This window comes from Balaenoptera acutorostrata, chromosome 18 (assembly GCF_949987535.1).
Source record: "Balaenoptera acutorostrata chromosome 18, mBalAcu1.1, whole genome shotgun sequence".
Classification (NCBI taxonomy): domain Eukaryota; kingdom Metazoa; phylum Chordata; class Mammalia; order Artiodactyla; family Balaenopteridae; genus Balaenoptera; species Balaenoptera acutorostrata.
This window is the reverse complement of record NC_080081.1, coordinates 5,912,900-5,936,826: the sequence shown is the minus strand read 5'-3', so window position 1 is coordinate 5,936,826 and position 23,927 is coordinate 5,912,900.

Genomic DNA, 23,927 nt, shown 5'->3' with positions numbered 1-23,927 from the left:
TTACAATGTTGTGTTAGTTTCTGGTGTACAGCAAAGTGATTCAGTTATACATACATATATATCTATTTTTTTCAGATTATTTACCCTTATAGGTTATTACAAAATATTGAGTACAGTTCCCTGTGCTTTACAGTAGCTCCTTGTTGTTCACCTATTTTATATCTAGTAGTGTATATATGTTAATCCCATCCTCCTAACTTATCCCTCCCCCCACTTCCCCTTTGGTAACCATAAGTTTGTTTTCTATGTCTGTGGATCTATTTCTCTTTTGTAAATAAGTTCAGTTGTATCTTTTTTTTTTCAGATTCCACATATAAATGTGATATCATATGATATTTATCTTTCTCTGTCAGGCTTACTTCACTTAGTATGATAATTAACTTTGCTTTGCATTGAAAAGTATGAACATAAATTTAGCTACGTAGAAAAGCATATCTTAGGGTCATGTCTACCCCAGGCAATGAAACTGAGCTGGGACCATAGGATTTGGTTTAGTTTAACCAGAAACCTGCTGCCTGCCTGCATAGATGCCAAATAGCACAAATTGGGACTTGCACCCAGACGCATCCATCAAGAACAGGCACATGCCTAAGCATCACTTCACCTAATCTGCCAGAATCAGCAGCTCCCAGGAAACAGCCATCCAAGGGGCGCTGTAACGCCACTGCCTCTGTGAGTTTCACCAGCAAGGGGTCCTCTGAGCAGACTCATGTGTCACCAGGAAGACGCAGGGGACAAATCTTCAGGCAATTAGGGAGTTAGTATGAACAAAGAATGTAAAATATAGCAGTAATAGTTCTATATTAATTATATGCTAAAATTCTACTGTGGATGGATTGGGTTACACAAAATATATTCAAATTAATTTCACTGGTATGTATATTTTTCATGTGGCTACCAGAAAAATTTAAATTATATTTGTGGCTTGTCATTGTGGCTCATATTATGATTCTATTGGCCAGTGCTACTATAGAACAGTTGACCAATTTTCAGCCTAGAAAGATCCATTTTTAAATTTTCACAGCCACGTCGAATACAATGACTTTTTCAGCTGAATCGAAAATTATTTAAGTATTCTACGCAATCTCAAATTAGATTTTTAGGCTGTTGAATTAGGAATTCATCAGTTTTATTCTACACCAGATAAGATCTGTAGCCTTTTGCATGGGATTGACATTTTCTGGGCAAAAAGTCTAACACTCTATAGACATATACTAATTAAAACAAATCCACGTAGTCATAAAAAAACAAATGCACTGTGGATGCACTTTGTAGAAGGTGGTGTGTTGTGTTCTGGAAGGGGTGAAGGCATAAGACGAGTTTCCAGCTTTCAAAGGGTTCTCTGCCTGAGGGAAGGGACAATCTCGCACACAGGTAAAAATGACAGCAGGACAATTCAAGGAAAGGAAGAGAGGTGAGAACAGAGTATATGTGGGAACACAGAGGAGGAAGAAACTGTCTGCCCTGTGCAGTTGTCCTATTATGCACCAGCATGCATGCAGTCTTCCCATTTTACAGATGAGAAGGTCGAGGTCTAGAGAGGTGAAGTTATTTGTGTATAGACAGTGAGCTGGGGAGAAAGGTTGTAAATCCCCACTAAGCTGACCCTAGATTCCATCATTATGTCCTCCCACACAGGAAGTCTAGTGACAGGGGACGTGCAGAAGGACATCGCCCAAAGAGGAAATGCCATTTCTAAGGAGCTCAACCAAAAACCTCCGTGTGTCCAGAATAGCGGAATAATTCTATCTGCTAATCGTAAGGTCTCCTGAAATAAACTGAAGGTCCAGAAATCTGTTCCATGCTTGGTAATACCACAATTTTCAAAATTTTAAGCCTAACTGTTTTGCTGAGTCTACTTTTCTGAAAATTTAAGTCCACCAGTGTCTCTCCAACACCCCAAGAGACAGGCCATGACCCCATATTCATGCTTATGGGCTGCCCGCTCACTAGGGATGAAGTCCTAGAGACCAAAAGACTCTCTCCTTCAAATGCTCATGTGTCAAAAGTCCACAACCCTGGATCCCCTAAGACGAGATCGGCAAACTTTTTCCACAAAGGGCCAGAGAGCAAATATTTCAGCTTTGCAGGACATACAGTCTCTGCCACAAGTACCTGAATCTCCTTTTGCAGCATGAAAGCAGCCATAGAAAATATGGAGACGCATGGGCATAGCTGTAGATATTCCAATACATTCTATTTATTGACAATGAAGTTTGAATTTTTTATAATTTTCACATTCTGCAAAATACTCTTCTTTTTTTGAGATTTTTCGATTTAAAGATGTAAGAACCATTCTTAGCGCATTACCCCCATCTCTAAGCATCCCTTTTCAGCAGAGAAACCGTATTCTTTCGCTTGTTCTCTTGGTGAGCTGGTTTTTGCGAACTGTCATCAATCTGTCCCCTTAAATGCAGAAGCGTTCAAAGACAATCTATGAACACACACTAGTACGTTAATACACCTCTTAAATATGGCAGCGAGAATTGATTACAATCCTCCCAGCATGGTCTTCTAGGGCTGGCCACCGTGGAATACAATGTTTCATTAACGGCCCAAAATAGTGTTGGCACTACTTATTGAATCATGTTTACAAATGATCAACAAAAAAAGTTTTAAACTTACAAAAAATTTTTTTCTTTCTTATTTTCATGCTAGTTAGTATTCGTGAGCCCCCCCAGAGGACGAAAGCAAGCCCACACTCCCCATGTCCACATATATACTGCATGCCAGGCTCCCAGAGTGCCTTAGCTTTCCCCAGTAGTTACAAGTAATAGAACTCTTGTAAAAGTCACTTTATTTAAGGCTGGCAGCAAACCTGGGAGGCAAGTCGTATTACCGCCTGTTTACAGGTGAAGAGGCTGGATCCTCTGTTTCCCTTCTTCTACCTTCACCCTGCTGCCAGCAAATTCAAAACCTGGACTCCAGATCACTCCAGGACCAGTGGGTTCCTCCAATGCCTGCTTTAGTGGTGCTCATTTACGACCCACAAAAAGACAGGAAAACAAATCACTGCTGCATGAAGCCGTACGTGCCCTCAGAGAGATGAGGGGGGCAAGAAGAGATGCCAAAGGAAAGGGGAGAAATATAAAGGAGGCAGAAGGAGAATGAGAACTTACGCTTGTCTTCTTCTCTTTCCATGCCTACCACTCCTTCATGCCCTAAGCAAAAAGGTTTTGGTATTTTTGTGGAAAGGGAGCTCAAAGAGAGAGCCTCGGAAATGAGGGCAGTCAATGGGTCTGTTTCAGGGTTATCAAACCCCGAGGGTTTTTTAAACCGGAAAACTGTGCGCTGTGCTTAAGAACATGTCAACATAATCTAAGGACACGCCTCCACTGTACTGAGTCTAGAGTGGTTTTTTTCCCTCATTTTTAATGACTTTTATTGTTTTCTTTCAAATTTTACATGTTCATTGCCGACAACTAGAAATATGTAAAAGCATAAAGTAAAAAATAATAATCACCTAAAATCCCCAACCCCCAGAGATAACCACCATTAGTGTTCTGATGCATTTCCTCCCAGTGCCTTTTTTTTTTTTTTAATAATTGAAATATAATTGACCTACTACAATATGTTAGGTCCAGGTACACAACAGAGTGATTCAATATTTCTATACCTTATTACAGAATGATCAGAAAATTAAATTTTCATGGCTCTAAACACTGGCATTTTATATACTTTTTTTTTATTTTTATTTTTTTTATTGATTAATTGATTGATTGATTGATTGCTATGTTGGGTCTTCGTTTCTGTGCTAGGGCTCTCCCCAGCCGTGGCAAGTGGGGGCCACTCCTCATCACGGTGCGCGGGCCCCTCACCATCGCGGCCCCTCTTGTTGCGGAGCGCAGGCTCCAGACACGCAGGCTCAGTAATTGCGGCCCACGGACCCAGCCGCTCCGCGGCATGTGGGATCCTCCCAGGCCAGGGCCCGAACCCGTGTCCCCCGCATTAGCGGGCAGACTCTCAACCACTGCGCCACCAGGGAAGCCCAACACTGGCATTTTAAAATACCATTTTAACTTTATCTATTCATAGGTAAGAGATATTTCGAATACAAAAGAGTTTACATTGTAAAGCCAGGAAGCTTTGATGGTCAATACCACTAGATTGCCCTAGTGTATTATCATTTGTGGAAAAGTTAACTGTGACAATGTTACCATCTCTTGCCAGCCTGTCATTAGGAAGGGGGTTAGGAGAAAGATTTTTAGCCCGATTATCATTCCAGCTGCTTGTCAATGTCAGTTGTATTAACACAGCTGAGCCTTAGCATTAAACCTAAGCTACAATCAAATGATTATGTGATCTTTTCCTATTAATCAGACAATTGCTCCCCCCCTACCCCCCGGACAATAATATGTGAATTCTGTTCATTGATTGAAAAAACAAAAAGATGGGGTTGTAACTCAACATAACATATGAAGGAGTATTGTTTCTCTCACTGAAATTAATCAGATGTATCAACATTTATATAAATGGCTTGTGTTAATGGAGAGAATGCAGAAAGACTCAAGGTATAATCCAAAATGAATTTTCCAAATGAGCAATCCAAAAAAGGAATTTATATTGTTTTATGATTTGACTGCAAAATTGCAAAAACTCAGAAGTGGCATTGCTATGCTGGGAAGAATCTTTCAAAGAGCTTTAAATTCACCAGGCCCACTTGGTTTAGTTTCATCAGGGCAATTTGGATTTCCAGCAACCACAGTGCTATGTGATGTATAATCACTTTCCTTGCACTTGAACATGAATATCTGAAAATTTGAGAATCCATTTCAAAAATGTTGAAGCCGTACTGTGAAGTTCTGACTCAGGCTCCCAGTACCAACAAACCAGCCAACCAATGGCTGAAATGCTCAAGTCTCTGACAAAACCTGGGGCCAAAGACAACGTGGATTGAAACAAACTTCTCAGCTCTCAGTTTGAGCCCTGAACACCTACCTGTATTCCCACCACACTTCTTGCTAAATTGTAGCCTCCTAGGTCCCCAGGGTGGGTGGGGTATATGCATTCCAGATTGCAGGTATTGGATCCATAGAGTAGGGGAACAAAGTATCAGAGCATTTACTTATGCTTTTTAATCTACAAAAGAAAAAATAAGTTTTATCTAAAGTGTATATCAACTCAGGTAGCCTTGCTCTCTTCATGTCTGTGAGTTAGAGTTTTGAGAGATCATAAGATCTAGTATTAATAAATTAACCCTTACAAATTAGACAACGCCTTAACAATAATGCTCCCAGGGCTTCCCTGGTGGCGCAGTGGTTAGGAATCCGCCTGCCAATGCAGGGGACACGGGTTCGAGCCCTAGTCCGGGAAGATCCCACATGCCGTGGAGCAACTAAGCCCGTGCGCCACAACTACTGAGCCTGCGCTCCTGAGGCCTGTGCTCCATAACAAGAGAAGCCACTGCAATGAGAAGCCCACTCGCTGCAACGAAGAGTAGCCCCCGCTCGCCACAACTAGAGAAAGCCCGCACGCAGCAACGAAGACCCAACACAGCCAAAAATAAATAAATAAAATAAACTTTTAAAAAAATTATTAAAAAAAATAATGCTCCCCCAAAACCCCAAAACAAAACCAAAAAGACCCTGCAACCTCCAGATCTAAAGTAGTACGACTAATCCAAACATACATGAACGATAAGAAAATAGCAAAGCAGAGAACCAAGCTGATACTTCTCTTACCTTGACAGAAGCCACAGGCTTCGTCTGCTCTTTAGAAGTACTAGTGACTTTTCAATAATGTTTTATTTTTAAAAGAAACTTGTTATGGGGATACACTTTTGAAAATGAGATGTCTGATATATGTTTAGAGATGTAACCAACTACATTATTATTTTGCTGGAAACAAAGTGTCACTTGTAAAACTTTCATTTCTGTGTACTTAAAAACATTAAATATAGATTTTGTTTCCCCTCTAACCTGTTAAAAAAATAAATGACAAATTTCGAAATTGTTGAAAGTAAAAAAGGGCAAATCACAATACCTTTTGATGTGTTTGAAGAATAGCTGATCAATACCAGGAAAGATAGCGATTGACCAGCCTCATTTCAGCAGAAACCTTGATGTTAGGTGAAGCCAACACTGCATTTCTTCCTCCTGGCTCTCTCTGCGTGAGGTCCACTCAGGTCACCTCTGGTACCTTTTTTTTTTTTTTTTTTGAACATAGATTAGAGTTTATTATCTTTATCCATTTCTTTCTCATGGCCAGTGAGTTAATCAACTTAATTGTATGCCTGGGGAAAGTTATTTCACTCTTCTACTTTGGTATTTTCTTTTTTTTTTTTAGGTATTAATTTTTAAATTAATTTTTATTGGAGCATAGTTGCTTTACAAACCTCTCATACCTTTAAAGCCAAGATGGAAGAAGTGTCAAGTGAGTGAAAAGGATTTACATACCAATCTGTCCAACTCATGTACTTGACCAAATCACTCCTGCTGTTCCTAAAATCCTGTAATGAGATGGATAGCCTATTGTCTGAATTTGAAAGGCATGCTGACAATACAAGGTAAATAGGTGCAGTTGCTATATCATTAGGGTTAAGAGTACGATGAACAGCTACTTGCAATACTAAATGTTGGAGCTGTGAATATAGGGTCATTTCACTCAGGAAGGTACTTCCGGGAGACCAGAAGCAAGTATTGTTGGGACAGGTCCCACCATTGCATCCTGAGCAAGGCAACAGAGATTGACTTCGTATCTGCCCCTAAGTATCTGATGTCCTGCACATCTGAAATCATAAGGACAGTTTGTATTCATATACACACCAGAGTAGTGGGTGTTGGAAAATAAGTTTAAGGCAAAAGAACCAAAGAGAATGTACAACTTAAATTCAAAATTGCCATCATAAGAAAATATGCTGAATTTCTAAGCTTATTATAAATTGTCTGCAATTCTTTTAGAGTATTATCAGTAGCTAGTACTGGATGGTATAGGCTGAAATCAAAACTAGTCAGTAAATTCAATCTTGCACGCCACTGTCAGAAAGATAGTGAAATGTATTTATGTATAGTTCAGAGATACATTTTTATATATATGAATAATATATAATAAATATATTGATATTCATTAATTAATTTCAGTACATTGGCAAAATGAATGTTAATTGCTTTATAATCAAACATCCTTGCAGGAATGTGAAGGCTGATAAGATAGCAAACATGGAGGGCTCTGTACATCTTCCCAAATCTCTAATTGACTAAAATGCACAAAACCAGTGTATAAAGCACATTACCATCTTGCAGACAGTCATATTAACTCTGCTCATAAATGAAGACTAAAGCCACATATATTAGTTTACAAAAAAAGACAATTGTTTCATCCTGAAATATAAAAAAATATTTTATGCAATTTCTTTTTCAAATATAATTGTTATATAAATGTCTGGTCCTCATTTTCAATGTATGGTTTGGGGTGTTTCTCAACTGAATTCTAATGAATAATTTTTCTTCAAATGAGTGCTTTAGTGCTTTACATCCATCCTCATTTGAGATGTAGAACTCTCAGCTTTGACTGAGAACAGCAAGAGGAAAGGATGTGATGTACACAGTTATTTTCCAAAACCTGCTCCTTCAATCCCTTTTGTCATTGTTCGTGCAGCAGATGATTTACAGTTGGTGGAGTTGCCCATCCTAGGGTTATCAGCATCTTTTCCCAGCCACATCTTTCTTGTTCAGTTGCATATCTCTAGCACCCAGCAAGTGCCTGGCATCTTGGAGATGTCACAAAATAAATGTTTGTGAAATAAATGAACGTATAAATTTAAAAAATTGTTAAAAGCATTAACTAGTTCTAGGTAGGTCCTTCAATAGCAGAGACGTCAAGATCACCCTTTATTGAGAATGGGGATGGAGTGAAGGATTTTTGTTCCAGCGGGGCTGGGAGCTGGGCAATAACTCAGAAGCAGCTGTTGGTTAAAAGGACAAACACCACCAGCTTGACAAGAGAAACCTGGAATGTATGTGTAAACATACAATGATCCACCCACAAAACACAATTTTTCCTCTGTCAACGGCAGAAAGACAAAAGAGATCTTCCTTTAGATACCTTGTATACACATATCGACGTACATGTTACCATTGTATGTGTGTGTGTCGTGTGTGTCGTGTGTGTCGGGGTGGTGCTTTCAAGACTGTCTCGATATTTTTTTTTTAAGATTTTTTTTTTTAATGTGGACCATTTTTTAAAAAGTCTTTATTGAGTTTGTTACAATATTGCTTCTGTTTTATGTTTTGGTTTTTTGGCCGGGAGGCATGTGGGATCTTAACTCCCCGACCACGGATGGAACCCACATCCCCTGCAATGGAAAGTGAAGTCTTAACCACTGGACCACAAGGGAAGTCCCAAGACTGTCTTGATATTAATTTTACTTACAAAATTATTAAGGAATCAAAATTAAAAATATAACATCATGAGGGCTGATGGATGAAAACAGCAGGCAAAGGGCGGGACATAATGAAATCATAAGCCTCAGTTCCTAATGACTTCCAAGGATATCTTTAAAACAATAATTTTAGCATCTGGGATTGTCAACAAAGAGAATGCTAGTCTCGAAACTTCATAATACTTCCGGATTCTCCAGCTACTTGGTGGAACTTGTACAAGTCTATCTCTATTTTCTAGGTTTCTTCGAAAAACAAGGTTGATTTTAGCATATGTAAATTCCAAAGTGTTCTGTTATTCTTGCTTTATTCTCCCCTTGGGCTCTATTATCTCAAGTTATAAGAAAATAGGCAGAGGCCTGTAGAGGGGAAGAGATAAAAGTCAACAAAGTCTAGTTATACAGGATGTTATCCACAATAGGAAAGGGGAGGGATGAGATTTCCAAACAACTTCCAAATTCTATATTTAGCATTACTGCCTGAGAGCCAGCTCTAGTTGCAGCCACAAGGAAAAAAACTCAGGAGATCTTTTCCTTTGAACCTGTTTTACTGCATGAAAGGAGGAAATAAAGGAGTCAATGATGGTGAATTATGGCTGACAGAAAGGAGAGGAACCTTGAACCTGATAATAAACAAAAGGTCTCTTTCAAAAATGGATGTGTAAGATCTCCTGTTACAATAAGGAAGAAAAGAAGGCATAGAAAATAGGAGGGAAAAGTTTTCAGTATAAATGTAGAAGCTTTCAATAGAGGGGGAAAAAGCGTAACTACCATTTCACCCAGAAGACATAGACTAATATTGTTAGTTGTAGACAATAGAATATCCAGTTTTCTTACTAGTTCAGGCATAATGGAATTTATTTTTAAAAAAAATTTCAACGCCTCAAAAAATCTCTGGGAGGATTAGGAAACTGGACTTGGCTGTAGTCACAGACATTGAGCCTGGACTGATCCCCGCTTGCCGAGAGGCCACTGTGCTGTGAGCTGCTGGTCACCAACTGTGCTGTTTGAGACGGTGCTGCAGAGGAAACAGATACTTGATCACAAGCTTGAAAATAAAGCACACGCCCAATGTGTGCACTGCTTTATAATTCTCACCTCCACACCCCAAACTCATCCAGCAGCATCTAGGTGCAGAAACTAGGTCAAATTCATGTTCTCAACTTGCCCTTCTCAGTTGTACATGAAGGCAAGCTGGAGGGGCTTGAGTATATGCTGGGCAAGCCTGTTCTAGGGTCTTGGGATACTTGAGAGAATAAGATGGAACAATGCTACTTACTCCCCATTTGACTGAGATCATCATTAGGCTTTATAAAGGGTGCTGAGCATAAACTTATCACTGGGAGACTTGGCTTCTAGGCTTTATTCCATCCTCAACTCCTTTGAAGTCACTTACTTCCTTGTGCTTTAATTTCCCCATCAACAAAGTTCACAACTAATAAAACATGCCCAGTTTGTTTGGTCAAATTACACATAGGAAATAGAATTCACACAAGATCAGTGAAATGGCGATGTGGATAAGACACTACCTATAAATGGGTGGGCAGATTTAAGGGATGGTAAGAATATTAACAGAAGGAAGTTGTTGCCAACCCTGGGACTAAAGGATGAGCAAGGGAAATCCTATACGGTAGCCCACTGATCCCTGGGACTGTGGAGAAGGGGTGGTTTGGCACCTGGAGCCTGGTTGGGGGGAGGAGCCATGCCCAGAGTGGTACCTAAGCCCTATCTCTCCCCATCCACCTCAGACATCCTCCTGGTGATACCTGAAGACCAAACCTGGAAAGCCAGCTGCAAGAAAGCCTGGTGTAGACCGAGCAGCTAGGATAAAAACTACCCAGAATGGACTAAGAAGAAGACCAGTGGAAAATAACCAACACACCTAAATATTCCGCAGACATATTACAAGGATTCCGGGAGATAATGTACGCAGCCATACTTCAGAAAGCATTTGAAGTGTTTTTGTTGTTGTTTGTTTTGTTTTGTTTTTTCTCATTTGTTAATTCACTTATATGTGCCTTGTTACTTAACGTAGATCATGACTTCCTTTATGCATCATCAAATATGCATCTATGGCATCTTTTTTATTATTAATTTTTCTTGATGTATAGTTGCTTTACAATGTTGTGTTAGTTTCTGCTGTACAGCAAAGTGAATCAGCTGGATGTATACATACATTCCCTCTTTTTTGGATTTCCTTCCCATTTAGGTCACCACAGAGCACTGAGTAGAGTTCCCGGTGCTCTACAGTAGGTTCTCATTAGTTACTTATTTTATACATAGTAGTGAGTATATGTGTCAATCCCAATCTCCCAGTTCATCCCACCCCGCTTCGCCCCTTGGTGTCCATACGTTTGCTCTCTACATCTGTGTCTCTACTTCTGCTTTGCAAAGTGTTGTTTTTAAAGTTGGGTAATATTTGTCTTATGGATACTTTCTCTTCTGGACGTGTTATTCTTCATTCTGCTCTTACCAAGGAATTTTTGGTTTTTCTAATTAGTTCATGAGACATGAGAAGTGGTTGGAGTGAGTTCAAAGAAAGTAAATGAAGGAATGAGTTTGAGGAGGGTAAATAGTCCTGGCAGTAGCAGCCACGGACAGGGTCTTAAGGGAAAAATTGTAAAACAAAGATTGTTGAGGCCAAATGGATAGAAGATGAAGGGCTATGGAATTTAGCCATGTGTTAGAAAAGATCATTGCAATAAATTGTCTTGATTCCCACTTTAAAGTAAATATTATTTTCTGGATTTAATGTAAATAATACAGCAGTAATAGAACAGTAATGACAAGCAATACAATCAGGTCATCAGCTTACATTCTCCCTATATTTCATACAAGGGCCATATTTCTTCATTGTGAAAAGAATTATATTTTAAATGAATAGTATTTCTTCATGAATTAAAAACAGAGGAAAATCTAGCTTCCTTAGTTTGGTTAATATAAATGTTACCAACTTTAAAATGAGCTGCAGAAACATTTTTCTAAAGCTACAAAGATCCTGAACAAAATCCTTCAGAGAAGAAAGATCAGCAGATGTGAGTGGTGACAGAAATCACAATGATTGGAATTCTGGCTTAAAGAAGGCACATTTTTTGTTTCCTGACTGAAGACACTGTTTTCCATAATTATATTCTTCTGCTGAAGGTGAGTTAAAAATGAAAATGAAGCATTGAAAACCATGTGGAAAGAAAAACTTAAGATCCACCATGTTTGTTCAGACTTTGGCTAGATATCATTTTAGAATCTGCAGTTGGAAATTTTAGACTAGAAATCAGACAGGAATAAGATACTCCATCATGTTTTAGTAGTTTCTATTGGCAGTGGGGTCTGAAACTTAAATAGAATCCTTTGTTACTGTGGTACTTCTATGAGAAATAAAAGAGTGATACTAAGCTTTAAAAATTCTCTCTAAGTCTGCCTTTCCAAGACTGTTTCTTTGGGAGGGTGAGATAGCTCAGGGCATTGTCACAGTGGCCCCTTGGCTGTACTCAATGAGCACATAAACCTCAGCAGATAATGACCAAAAACACAGAGAGTGATTGAATGATGTCAAGAAGGTACCAACTGGATATTAGCCGCCTTGCTAAATCTCAGTGCCAGCAGGTAGATTTACTCAGCAAGAGCGAACGAGAGCCACGGAAGAGATCCAGGCTAGCCAAAATGGAAACTAAAGGTAAAAGCTCTTCCTTCTACAGAAGTCTGAATTATTCAAGTTAAAAATATGGTTCACTAATGTACGAGAGCTAAAGTAGGCATTTCCTTTGGGAGTAACAGAGACACACTACTATATATAAAATAGGTAAACAACACGGACCTACTGTATAGTGCAGGGAACTCAACTCACTATCTTATAATAACCTATAATGGAAAAGAATCTGAAAAAGAATATATATGTGTGTATATATATATACACACACATATATATAAAACTGGATCACTTTGCTGTCCACTTGAAACCAACACAACATTGTAAATTAACTATACTTCAATAAAAATAAATAAATAAGCATTTAAAAAAAATTTAAATCTTGTATCTGTCATGACATATGTCTTCCCAAAACCCACTAGCCCCATATTCTCTTCTGTAGATCTAAAGTCAATTTCCCACCAAGCTGCAGATCTGTTTCAGGCCAGCCTTATGAATGGACACTTTTTATGCAGAATGAAATATGAATACTCATTGTATTACACTCTGAAGGTAAAAGCTGTGGCTAGATTGACAAAATAATTATGTAAATAGTGGCAGACATCTGAGGAAGACGAATGGCTGAAAAAGCCGAATAACATTAAAAAGTTAATATATTTAATGTTAACCTTTGTAGCTTTCCGTAATAATTCGAGTATAGGAAAATTGTTGTAGAAAGCATAGTCATATTAAAGCAAAGAGAAGAACGTCATGGTAATAAATGAATCCCTCAGTTTTCCGGGAAACTGGCAGGATATTATTATTCTACTTTAACACTAAAAGCTAAACCCAAGACTTTATTAATGTTGAGTGCCATTCTTCTTTGTCGTTTTGGACTTACCTGGAAAATGGAGACTGTTTCTTTCTAATTATCTATTTCAATCAAAAACCTAAAATATCTCAACACCAAAGCTTAAAAACAAAAATTGCTACCATATAGAAAAGAAATAATATTTAAAAAATCAAAATGCAAGAGGCTTAGCTGGGTTTTTCTATTAACACACAGTAAGTAATGTATTAAAACTTCGCAGGAGTGAATATTATATAATTACAAATAAATTATATTTCCTCCCCCAGAATGTCAGGGACCAATTAGAACACAGAGACAGAATGAGATGAAAGGGGCTGAGGTTAGATGATGGTCTTTCTTTTAATTTCACAGGTGAAAGATGGTTTGGGGAGAGAGGAACAGATGTAAGGAACTCAGTTAAGGAAAGAAACAAACTCCAGAAAAATTCTGGGTTATTTGAACAACCAGCTCAATCTTGATGTACTATACTTCAATAAAATAAGGGTTTGGTTAGGAATAAGTGTTTGGTTTCTCATTGGGTTCCTTCAGGGGAGACGTGAGATCATCTCACAGTGAAAATAAATTTTTTTGAAAAGGTGTTTAGGGGGAGCAGTTTGTTTGTTTTCATATGGGAAGATATTAAATACTTGAGAGTCTAAGAATGGGCCTCCTGACACTTCTTTCCCTTTTTGCATTTGTCTCATCTACTGACAAAAGTTGATGTAGAAGCACTGCTTATGTTCAGACAGGAATGTTGTAGCGTTGTGTTTTTCTATTCCATCAATAAGACAATAAAGACAGCAGTCACTGGACAAGCCCATTCATCGCTAAAATTCTCTTAAGACAGTAAGATTTTCTGGAATTTCCATAAACTGCCAAGCACTTGTTTAAAATCAAGCAATTGCCTGTGACTCAAATAGACTAAAAATGTATGTCTCACTTTCCATGGTAAATGATAAAATATTTGTGGGATTAAAGAAATACATTTGTTTTAGGCTTTGTCTATTAGAGGTTAAAGCAAATGGGAATTCATCTCTATACCAACAAAATACGTGGAATTGAATAGAGTCCATGGGCTTCTGGATTTTTGAGAGACACATTGTCTCTCTTTAAGAACATCAGAAATAAACAAATAATGGAAAAAAGTAGACATTTGAGAGCATACTTGACTTGCTTACTATGGAGGATTCTGGACAAGTAAAACACGAATGCCACGCCTTTGTAATGACACTAGGAAACTGGAAACATATGACTTACTGCTACAATCTCTCCATCCCGGAGCCATATTAGAATGCAGGCTCTAGGAGGAGCGTATTCCTTTATTATTCCCCAAACACATTACTCTGCTCAGTTCTAGTCTGCTAGCTTGAATGCATATTGCTCCCTGGAAAGAACTTACAATTCCCTTTACAATGCATTTACAGTTGATTAAAGAATGGATTTGCAATTCAGAGTCTATAATTAGAGCAAAGGGTCTCTATAATTTTAGGTACCCTCATCCAGTAATGGTGATGTTATGGAGATTAGCCTCTATTATAAGGACCCATGGCCATTGAAATGATTACTGGAAAGCATGTGTTGAGGTTTAGTAGCCCATTCTTCTACCACAGGAAGCCTATTATATACAGTGTTATACAAGGCTACTAGACAGGAAAAATGAGATTAACAATTAACACCTTGCTCAAAGGATTAGTATATCTCTTGTGCTGTGATGATTTGGATTCTAATTAAAATTCTCAGAGATGTGGTGTGTGTGTGTGTGTGTATGTGTGTGTGTGTGCCCTCACATGTGTATGTGTCCTTTTTCAGGTATCTGCTGCTTGCTTGGAGGTGGGTTTTTTTTGTTTTTTTTTTTAGTTAGTTTAGTTTTGGTTGCACTGGGTCTTCGTTGCTGTGCACAGGCTTTCTCTAGTTGCGGTGAGCAGGGGCTACTCTTCCTTGTGGTGCGCGGGCTTCTCATTGCTGTGGCTTCTCTTGTTGTGGAGCACAGGCTCTAGGCACGTGGGCATCAGTAGTTGTGGCACGTGGGCTCAGTAGTTGTGGCTCGTGGGCTCTAGAGCACAGGCTCAGTAGTTGTGGCACATGGGCTTAGTTGCTCCGCGGCATGTGGGATCTTCCCGGACCAGGGCTCGAACCTGTGTCCCCTGCATTGGCAGGTGTATTCTTAACCACTGCACCACCAGGGAAGCCCAAGAATTCTCTTTTATTGCTTGGAGTTCTTAAAAATTGTGTTGGTTAGACTATCACCTAAGCTGGTAGCAAACCTTTTTGTTAGAAGGGGTTTCTCATTGATCTTGAACCAGAAACCATATAGTGTCTTCTAAGGAAAATCTGAATATTAATGTACTTAGCTCTCCTATATACCTGCTTGTTTTTTCATGTCTGATGCAATTTTACCGTTGATTTACACAATCATTTCTATGGGATTCTGCAATTGAGCAGACTTACTAGAATTTTCTGTAGACAGAAAACAGAGTCTACAGTTGTTTCCAAAGGCACAATCTGTCCACTCTGGAATTAGGGTCTGTGAAACCAGCACAGGGGTGTGGTTAAAAAATGCAAATTTTCTATTTATATTCTAAAAATTCATTCTTTTCTAATTTCGGTTTGTGATTTTTACAGTGCATGTATAATTGATATAGTAGCACATGTTATTATATAATTTATAAATAACTTGCATATATTAAATGTGTGCAGGGTTTCTTCTAACTGGAAGGAGTTTGCAAACAAACATGTGAACTTACTAAGATACTCCAAAGTACTCATACTTTCATTCCTTTGCCTTTTTTGAATTCAAATTGGTGGGAAAATAAGGAAATTGAAATTCATTTTCTCCTCAAATTCGTAGTAATTCTTGGTTTAACTGACTTAGAATTATTCAGGTGACGGTTAAGCAATTTCATTGCTGGGGTGATAATAGTAATGAGAAAAAAATGTTATAAATAGTGTACATTAGATGATTAACTGCAGTTTTCGGGGGACTGGAGAAAATTATAGGTGGAATGAAGCTTTACTTTAGGCTTCATTAAAACTGCTAATAACAGAATATTTAATATAATCTCAGTTAATGAGAAATGGATGAGGTGCCCAGCCAGAATAGGCAAGAAAAAAATCTTCTTCAACATGGAGAAAAGTCAAACAGCTTCTATCTGAGACTAGGGTTTAGCCATTGTGGTACTTCTTCGCTTAGCTCAGTGTCTGGGGCACGGTCTGTGCTCAGAAAGTGTCTGTTGAATAAATGAATGAACAAATTTATGATATCACTGCAAACAATTCAAATATTTAAACATTTATCAGGATTAGTAATAAAACTCAATGATTTTTTTTAAGTTGAAGAAGATATAAAAGATGGTGAAGAATAAAACAGGAAGTTCAAGAATCTGAAGAATACTTATATATGTGCGTGTGTGTGTATAAGTGAATCACTGTGCTGTACACCTGAAACTAACATGATATTGTAAATCAACTATACTTCAATTAAAAAAAAACAACAATGAGAAGCTCCCAAATATAGAATAGAAGAAATGTAGACAATGAATTACATACTGATAGGAGTAACTTCACAATTTGGCCAGTCCTGAGCAAGACTGGACAAGATTCCACATCATTGCATGCTATATACTCTTTAACACATACATACTTGAAATAGCCATTTCTGCCTATAATTTTAAGAGGACTTTTTTTTTTATAGCAAATGTAAATATTTGAATAATGACAAAGAAATAACAGAAATCTGTTATTTTTCACTTCTGTGAATTAACATAGATATTCTGCATGACATTTTTTTAGGAATTTTAGAAAATATATGTTTTAATGGTATTGCAACTGAACAAATGACTATCTGATGGGGGAAACATGAACAAAAATAATTAAAATGGTTTATTAGTGATAAAACAGATTGCATAATTAGGCAAGAATATGGATAAAGTTAACATCTCTAATGATAGTAAGGTGGGAAAGATCATTTTAAACAATATTTATAACTGATGGAAGAAAGAGAATTCCGAAGTTATTATTGTTATTGTAGGGAAAAAATGAACTATAGGTTGATCTCTAGAGGTTTAGAAAAAAGGAAAGAATGAAGATCTTAAGCAGAAGAGTATAAGTTGGTCCCACAGGAATAATAATTAGATGTTTTAATTATAGGTAAAAGAATATTAATAAAAAATAATTTAGTAAATAGGATAAAATTATTATGTAAAAATGGATGTTTACCTTACTAAAGAAATGCTATTTAATAGAATATTATACTGAAGATGAAATTACTCCACTTGTTCTATTTTATATTAAAGCTTTCATTTTTACATAATGTGTAATTAAACCATGAACTAATACCACGGAGATCATAGGAAAATTTGAACTGATAAAAGCCTAGAATAATGTGGGATTTTATAAATATTAGAAAACTGGACAAGTTCAGTCTAGAGAGCATAAGTAAAGAAAAGCTGAGGTGACTATCTGAAAAAGCTTTTACAAACATGACGTGGTAAATAAGTCAGATCGATTATTCCTCTTGAAGTCAAAACCAGTCACAGGATTGAAAGGAAGCAGGAATAATATCCTTTAAATGTACCATCATGTTCCTCTGATACAAACGTGTGAATGAGAATGGATCTTTGGATGGCTTTAAGATAACACTGGCGTTCTGAACATTCAGAAATAAGGAGGAATAACTTAAAAATGCATTAGATTTTTCCAAGCTTCTATAATATTTTAGATTATGCTGCAGAAAACAAAGGTAGTTTGTCAATTTCAAAAGATTAAAAAAAGAGAAAACTTCCATTTTAAAATGATTTTTAACTTTTTTAACGTGGATTTTTAAATTGAAGTATAGATGATTTACAATATTGTGTTAGTTTCAGGTGTACAGCAAAGTGATTCAGTTATACACACATATATATCTATTTTTTCAGATTGTTTTCCCTTATAGGTTATTACAAGACATTGAATATAGTTCCCTGTGCTATACAGTAAGTCCTTGTTGGTTATTTTTTGATACAGTAGTGTGTATCTGTTAATCCCAAACTCCTAATTTATCCCTCCACCCCCTTCCCCTTTGGTAACTATGAGTTTGTTTTCTATGTCTTACAAGTTGTTAAATTTGGAAACCTTGTTTGCTTTTTAAGGTAATTTTATTATAAAATGAATAAATAACTAAAATAGAAAACTTAGTAAAGAAACAATAGAAGATATTTTTTAAAATATATATAAACACTTCTAATTTTACCACTAAGAAATCTATGAAATTTTACATCTCCTTTTTGCCCTTTTTCTTTAAAAATATATTATACATAAAAAGAAATGTTTTCTTTTTCTCTTTTTCATTTTAAACATTGGTTCTCAAGCCAAAACCATTTTGCCCCACTCTGGGCATTTGGCAATGTCTGGAGACTGGTGATGTTACTGGTCTCTAATGGTAGAAGCCAGGAATGCTGTCAAACACTCTACAATACACAGAACAGTTCCACACAAAGAGTAATTCTCTGCCCAAAATGTCAATAGTGCTGACATGAGAAGTACTTGAAATAATAATATAAGCATTTTTTTATTATTTAAATTATTTTAAAATATTTCAATAGCTGCATATGATAACATCACATGATTTATTATAAAATTCTTCACCTTCCACATTTGTTAAAAAGAATAATGTTTTAAAATTTTAGTTTTCCCAAATATTTGTCAAATATCAAATTTGATTTAAAAATGCATGAAGAAAACTTGATGAAATTTCTTTCACCTTCTCTTAAGTCTAATGGCTAGGATGAGTTCATATTGTTATTACTACAAGGTAACATGAGGTTTGTTTCCCAAACACTGGAAGAGAATTTCAGAGCATTACAATCCTCTTCACTCTTTATTAACTTCCAAAAATACCCATTTACATCAAGGGCTTGATATTCCTAATACCCTCTGCTGACTAAAAAAATTAATAGATCCTAATGTTGTTCTTCTTAATAAATGAAAAGAAATTACTGATCATATACTCTCAAATTAAGCCAAATTACAGCCATTTGATCAAGACTGAGCTAGTTGCTGCTTTGTTCTTCCTTTTTTGAAGCAATATAACATAAAGTATAAACAACTCAAACTCTAATTAATTCATTAATTAAGGAAGCAAACCACATATTGAAGATGATTGAAGATTTATTTCAGATATTCTCACAATATCTAAAACCACGAATTTTCTCCCATACCTATCCATTTTCCTAAATGTACAATTTATCAGTAGGTTTATACCACTGTTTGTACATGCCATGAATGGTAGAACATCCATAACTTAGAAAAAAAATCTTCCTAATTGTGTTAAGGCCAGTCTGAACAGCTCTTTTGTAGGGAATGCAACACAGGTTTCTTTGTGAAGTTTTGGGAGCTTTCTTGGTATTTTCTAATGATGTCACATTGATAACATTTATCAAGCCCTACTCCTTGGGCCTCTTGTCTTTTTCCACAGTAGCTAAAATCAGAAATTTTGATGAGGAAACATAAAGGAGAAATAAGACATATTCTCCCTCCCCAAGTAATTACCATCCAAATGGATCCCCCAGTTGAAGTTACCACTGTCTCCGGAATTCACAGGTGCTCCTAAGAACTATTCGAAGCCTTGTAAGGACAAGTCGACGTTGCTGGAAAGAAACTCCTTGTCAGTTTCAGGAGGTGGAGGAGAAGAGCCAACAGGTAAGTTATATGAAAGATATTATTTCTGGCTAAATGTTCTTGTCACCTTCCCTGAGTTCAAAACATGATTGCAAGGAATGAGTTCACTGCCACCTTTCTTTTTTCCTGTTTCACAGATTTTTATCTATCTGAAGATAAGAGCTGTGCTCAGCCTTCCTCATGTACATGATAAGATAAAATGTTGTTACAACAATGGAATATTATTCCGCCATAAAAAAAGAATGAAATAATGCCATTTGCAGCAACATGGATAGACCTAGAGATGATCATACTAAGTGAAGTAAGTCAGCCAGAGAAATACAAATATCACGTGGTATTGCGTATATGTGGAATCTAAAATATGATACAAAAGAACATATTTACAAAACAGAAACAGACTCACAGACATAGAAAACAAACTTACGGTTGCCAAAGGGGAAAAGGGGGAGGGATAAATTAGGAGTTTGGGATTAAAATATACACACTACTTTATATAAATAGGCAACCAACAAGGACCTATTGTATAGCACAGGGAACTATACTCAATACTCTTTAATGGCCTCTATGGGAAAATAATCTAAAAAAGAGTGGATATATGTATATGTATAACTGATTCACTTTGCTGTACAGCAGAAACTAACACAACATTGTAAATCAACTATACTCCAATAAAAATTTTTAAGAAAAGATAAAATGTTGTAAGAAGCAACTCTGTACCATATCCTTCATAGGTAATAATTTTCTGTTGTTTCTGTGTGTGTGTGTGTCTGTGTGTGTAAAATATCAGTATATATCCAGCCCTATTAGTGATTTCCTTTTGTTAGTGTTTGCTGCTTCTATTCATTACTTCTGTACCTCACAGTCTAATTGATATCTTTGAAAACAGCCTATTTCTTTTTGCAGTAGGCCAGCTACAGTCTTCCATTCTCTACATGTCCAGTTAGGTTATGAAGGTATCTTTCTTTTTTCTTTTTTTTGAATAATATTTTTTTTGGAAGTATAGTTGATTTCCAATATCATGTTAGTTTCAGGTATACAGCACAGTGATTCAGTTATACCTATGTGTGTGTGTGTATGTGTGTGTGTATATATATATTCTTTTTCAGATTCTTTTCCCTTATAGGTTACTACAAAATATCAAATATAGTTCCCTGTACTATACTGTAAGTCCTTGCTGGTTATCTATTTTATATATTCTAGAGTGTATATATTAGTCCCAATCTCCTAATTTATCCCTCCCTCCCCTGCTGTCCCCTTTGGTAACAATAAGTTTGTTTTCTATGTATGTGAGTCTCTTTCTGTTTTGTAAATAATTTCATTTGTATCTTTGTCAGAATGTCCATCCTCAAAAAGTCTACGAATAATAAAATCTGGAGAGAGTGTGGAGAAAAGGTTGGTGGGAATGTAAATTGGTACATCCACTATGGAGAACAGTATGGAGGTTCCTCAAAAAACTAAAAATAGAGTTGTCATATTATCCTGCAATCCCACTCCTGGGCATGTATCCAGAGAAAACTATAATTCAAAAAGATACAGGCACCTGAATGTTCATAGCAGCACTATTTACAATAGCCGAGACATGGAAGCAACCTAGATGTCCATCAACAGATGAATGGGTAAAGAAGATGTGGTATATATATATACAACAGAATACTACTCAGCCATAAAAAAGAATGAAATAGTGCCATTTGCAGCAACATGGATGGACCTAGAGATTCTCATACTAAGTGAAGTAAGCGAGACAGAGAAAGCCAAATATCATATGATATCACTTATATGTAGGATATAAAATATCATACGAATGACTTTATCTACAAAACAGAAACAGGCTCACAGGCATAGAAAACAGACTGGTGGTTGCCAAGGGGGAGGGGGTGTGGGAGGAATGGAGTGGGAGGTTGGGATTAGCAGATGCAAACTATTATATACAAAATGGATAAACAACAAGGTCCCACTATATAGCAGAGGGAGCTATATTTAATATCGTGTGATAAGCCATAATGGAAAAGAATATGTAAAAGAATGTATATATATATGTGTAACTGAATCACTTTGCTGTGCACTGGAAACTAACACAACATTGTAAATCAATTATACTTTAATAAAATAATTTTTTTTAAATCGTTTTAATACCAAATTGTGGTGTTGACAGTTGGTTTGAGCTTGGATTTATTGAACACAATCTACAAAATACCTACTACCCATTAGTTACTGTTCCAGCAATGGGGTTTCGTTTTCTATGAATGTGTATCCATCTCTCAGCTTTCTGGTGGTCCAGTGGTTAAGACTTTGCCTACCAATGCAGGGGATGCGGGTTCGATCCCTGGTCGGGGAGCTAAGGTCCCACATGCCTCACAGCCAAAAAACCAAAACATAAAGCAGAAGCAATATTGTAACAAATTCAATAAAGACTTTATAAACGGTCCGCATCAGCTTTATCTCTGAAGGTCACTTATTCAGCTGGCTGTTGATTCTTCCCACATTGGGATGCCAGACTTAGAAAGACAAAAACATTGGGTGCCCAGATAAACAATAAGGTCCTACTGTACAGCACCAGGAACTATATTTAATATCCTGTGATAAACTATAATGGAAAATATATATATGTATAACTTAATCACTTTGCTGTATAGCAGAAATTAACACAACATTATAAATCAACTATACTTCAATAAAATTAAAATATTAAAAAAACTGGGTGCTCAATTAAATTTGATGTTCTGATAGATATCTAATAATGTTCTGGTATAAGTATGTCTCAAATATTGCAAGAGAAATACTTTATTTAAAAAAATTATTCATTATTCATCAGAATTTCAAATTCGAGTGGGCAATCTTGTATCCGGAAATCCTATGCCACATGAACTGTGTTCCACTAACCCTACGATAACACACATTAGAACCCTTTTGGCAGAGTGGCTTCTCTTAGGGACACCAGACTGAAAAATAGATTTTCCCAGCAGGATGAATCATGAGGCATGATCTTTCCCACGAAATACCATTAAACATGCCACCTGGCTGCAGTGGCTCATTTGTAAAACTTTGAACATTTTCACAACTATTTGTTTTCGCGTGAGTTTTGTTTTAAGGAGCCACACAGAAGGTCCATGGAAGTCTACACCAAAGACGCCCAGCTCAGCTTGTGGCTCTTGAAAGACTTCTTGGGGCAAGTCATGCTGAAACATTGATTTCCATTTCCTTCCTAGTTCCCCTGACTACCACGAAAGGTGGTGTTTCTTAACCTTATTTTTGTATTGGAATCATTTGAGGAATTTCACAAATCTCAATATCCAGGTTATATCTCAGACCGGTTATGACATAATCTCTAGGAATGGGTCTGCAGCACTTTTAAAGCTCCCCGGGTCATTGCCATATGCAGCCAAGGTTGAGCAATGGCGCTCTACCAACCCAACAAACTGCATTCCATACATTTACAAAAAATGAGGGTAGCTCTTGCTTCAATGGCCCCCTCCCCAGTTAGCGATTCACTGTAATTTCTTCAACTCTTGTTTATTTCTTCCCAATCTGCTTCTTCTATAACTTTACTCTCTTTGGTTTCTTGACTTTATTCTTTATTTTTAAAATTGGCATTTGAATGTGATTGCTCCAGGTTTTGACTCCCTGGAGTCAAAAAGATCAAGGGCTTGGCTCAAGTTTACCCCTAAGGCTTTCTCTCTCCAAATACTTTGATGTTCCCTCCTAGTCAACCCATCAAGACCCCTCTGCTAGTAGGTAGCTAGGATCATACCACCACATAAGCAGCCTACCCAGGCTCTGCGCACAAAGGGATTTTTTCATTTCTATTCTACAGGTTGGTAATATCCATTCTGTGATTGCTTCCCGAGCACTGATAAATATTCTTTCTGACTAATTACAGGGAAGATTTAAGCCCTATGCATCCCTCTAAGGACTCCAGATCCAAGAATTCCCGGTTCGGGGGAACTCAAATGGAGCAATTAAAGCTACAAATTAAGTCAAATTTTTCATATATTTTTCTAGAAGAGAAAATTATGTTGAAAGAGATAAGTTATTGCTGTAAACAGCTTTCAGGTGGATGACAAAAGAAAAAAAGAGAGGGAGAACAAAAGAAAGAGTAAAATTTCAGGCAGGTTGTCTTTTTAACACTTGATTTTGGATAACTCATAAAACACATGTCTCTCTTAAATGAATTTTACCGTATATGGATTTTTAAATGCAGTGACTAATGCTTACATTTCTGAGAATTATTCTTGGCACTGAAGCTATTTAGATACCCCCTTTAAGCCAAGAGAAACACTTACCATCATAGGCCTTCCTAAATATTGTACACAAAAACACTAAAAGGCATATCATGGTTTTTCACATAAATGCTATCTTGTTTTAAAAATCTAAAAGATCTCTTATGAATTACATTGAAATTTATTTCTCCATGGCTTTACATA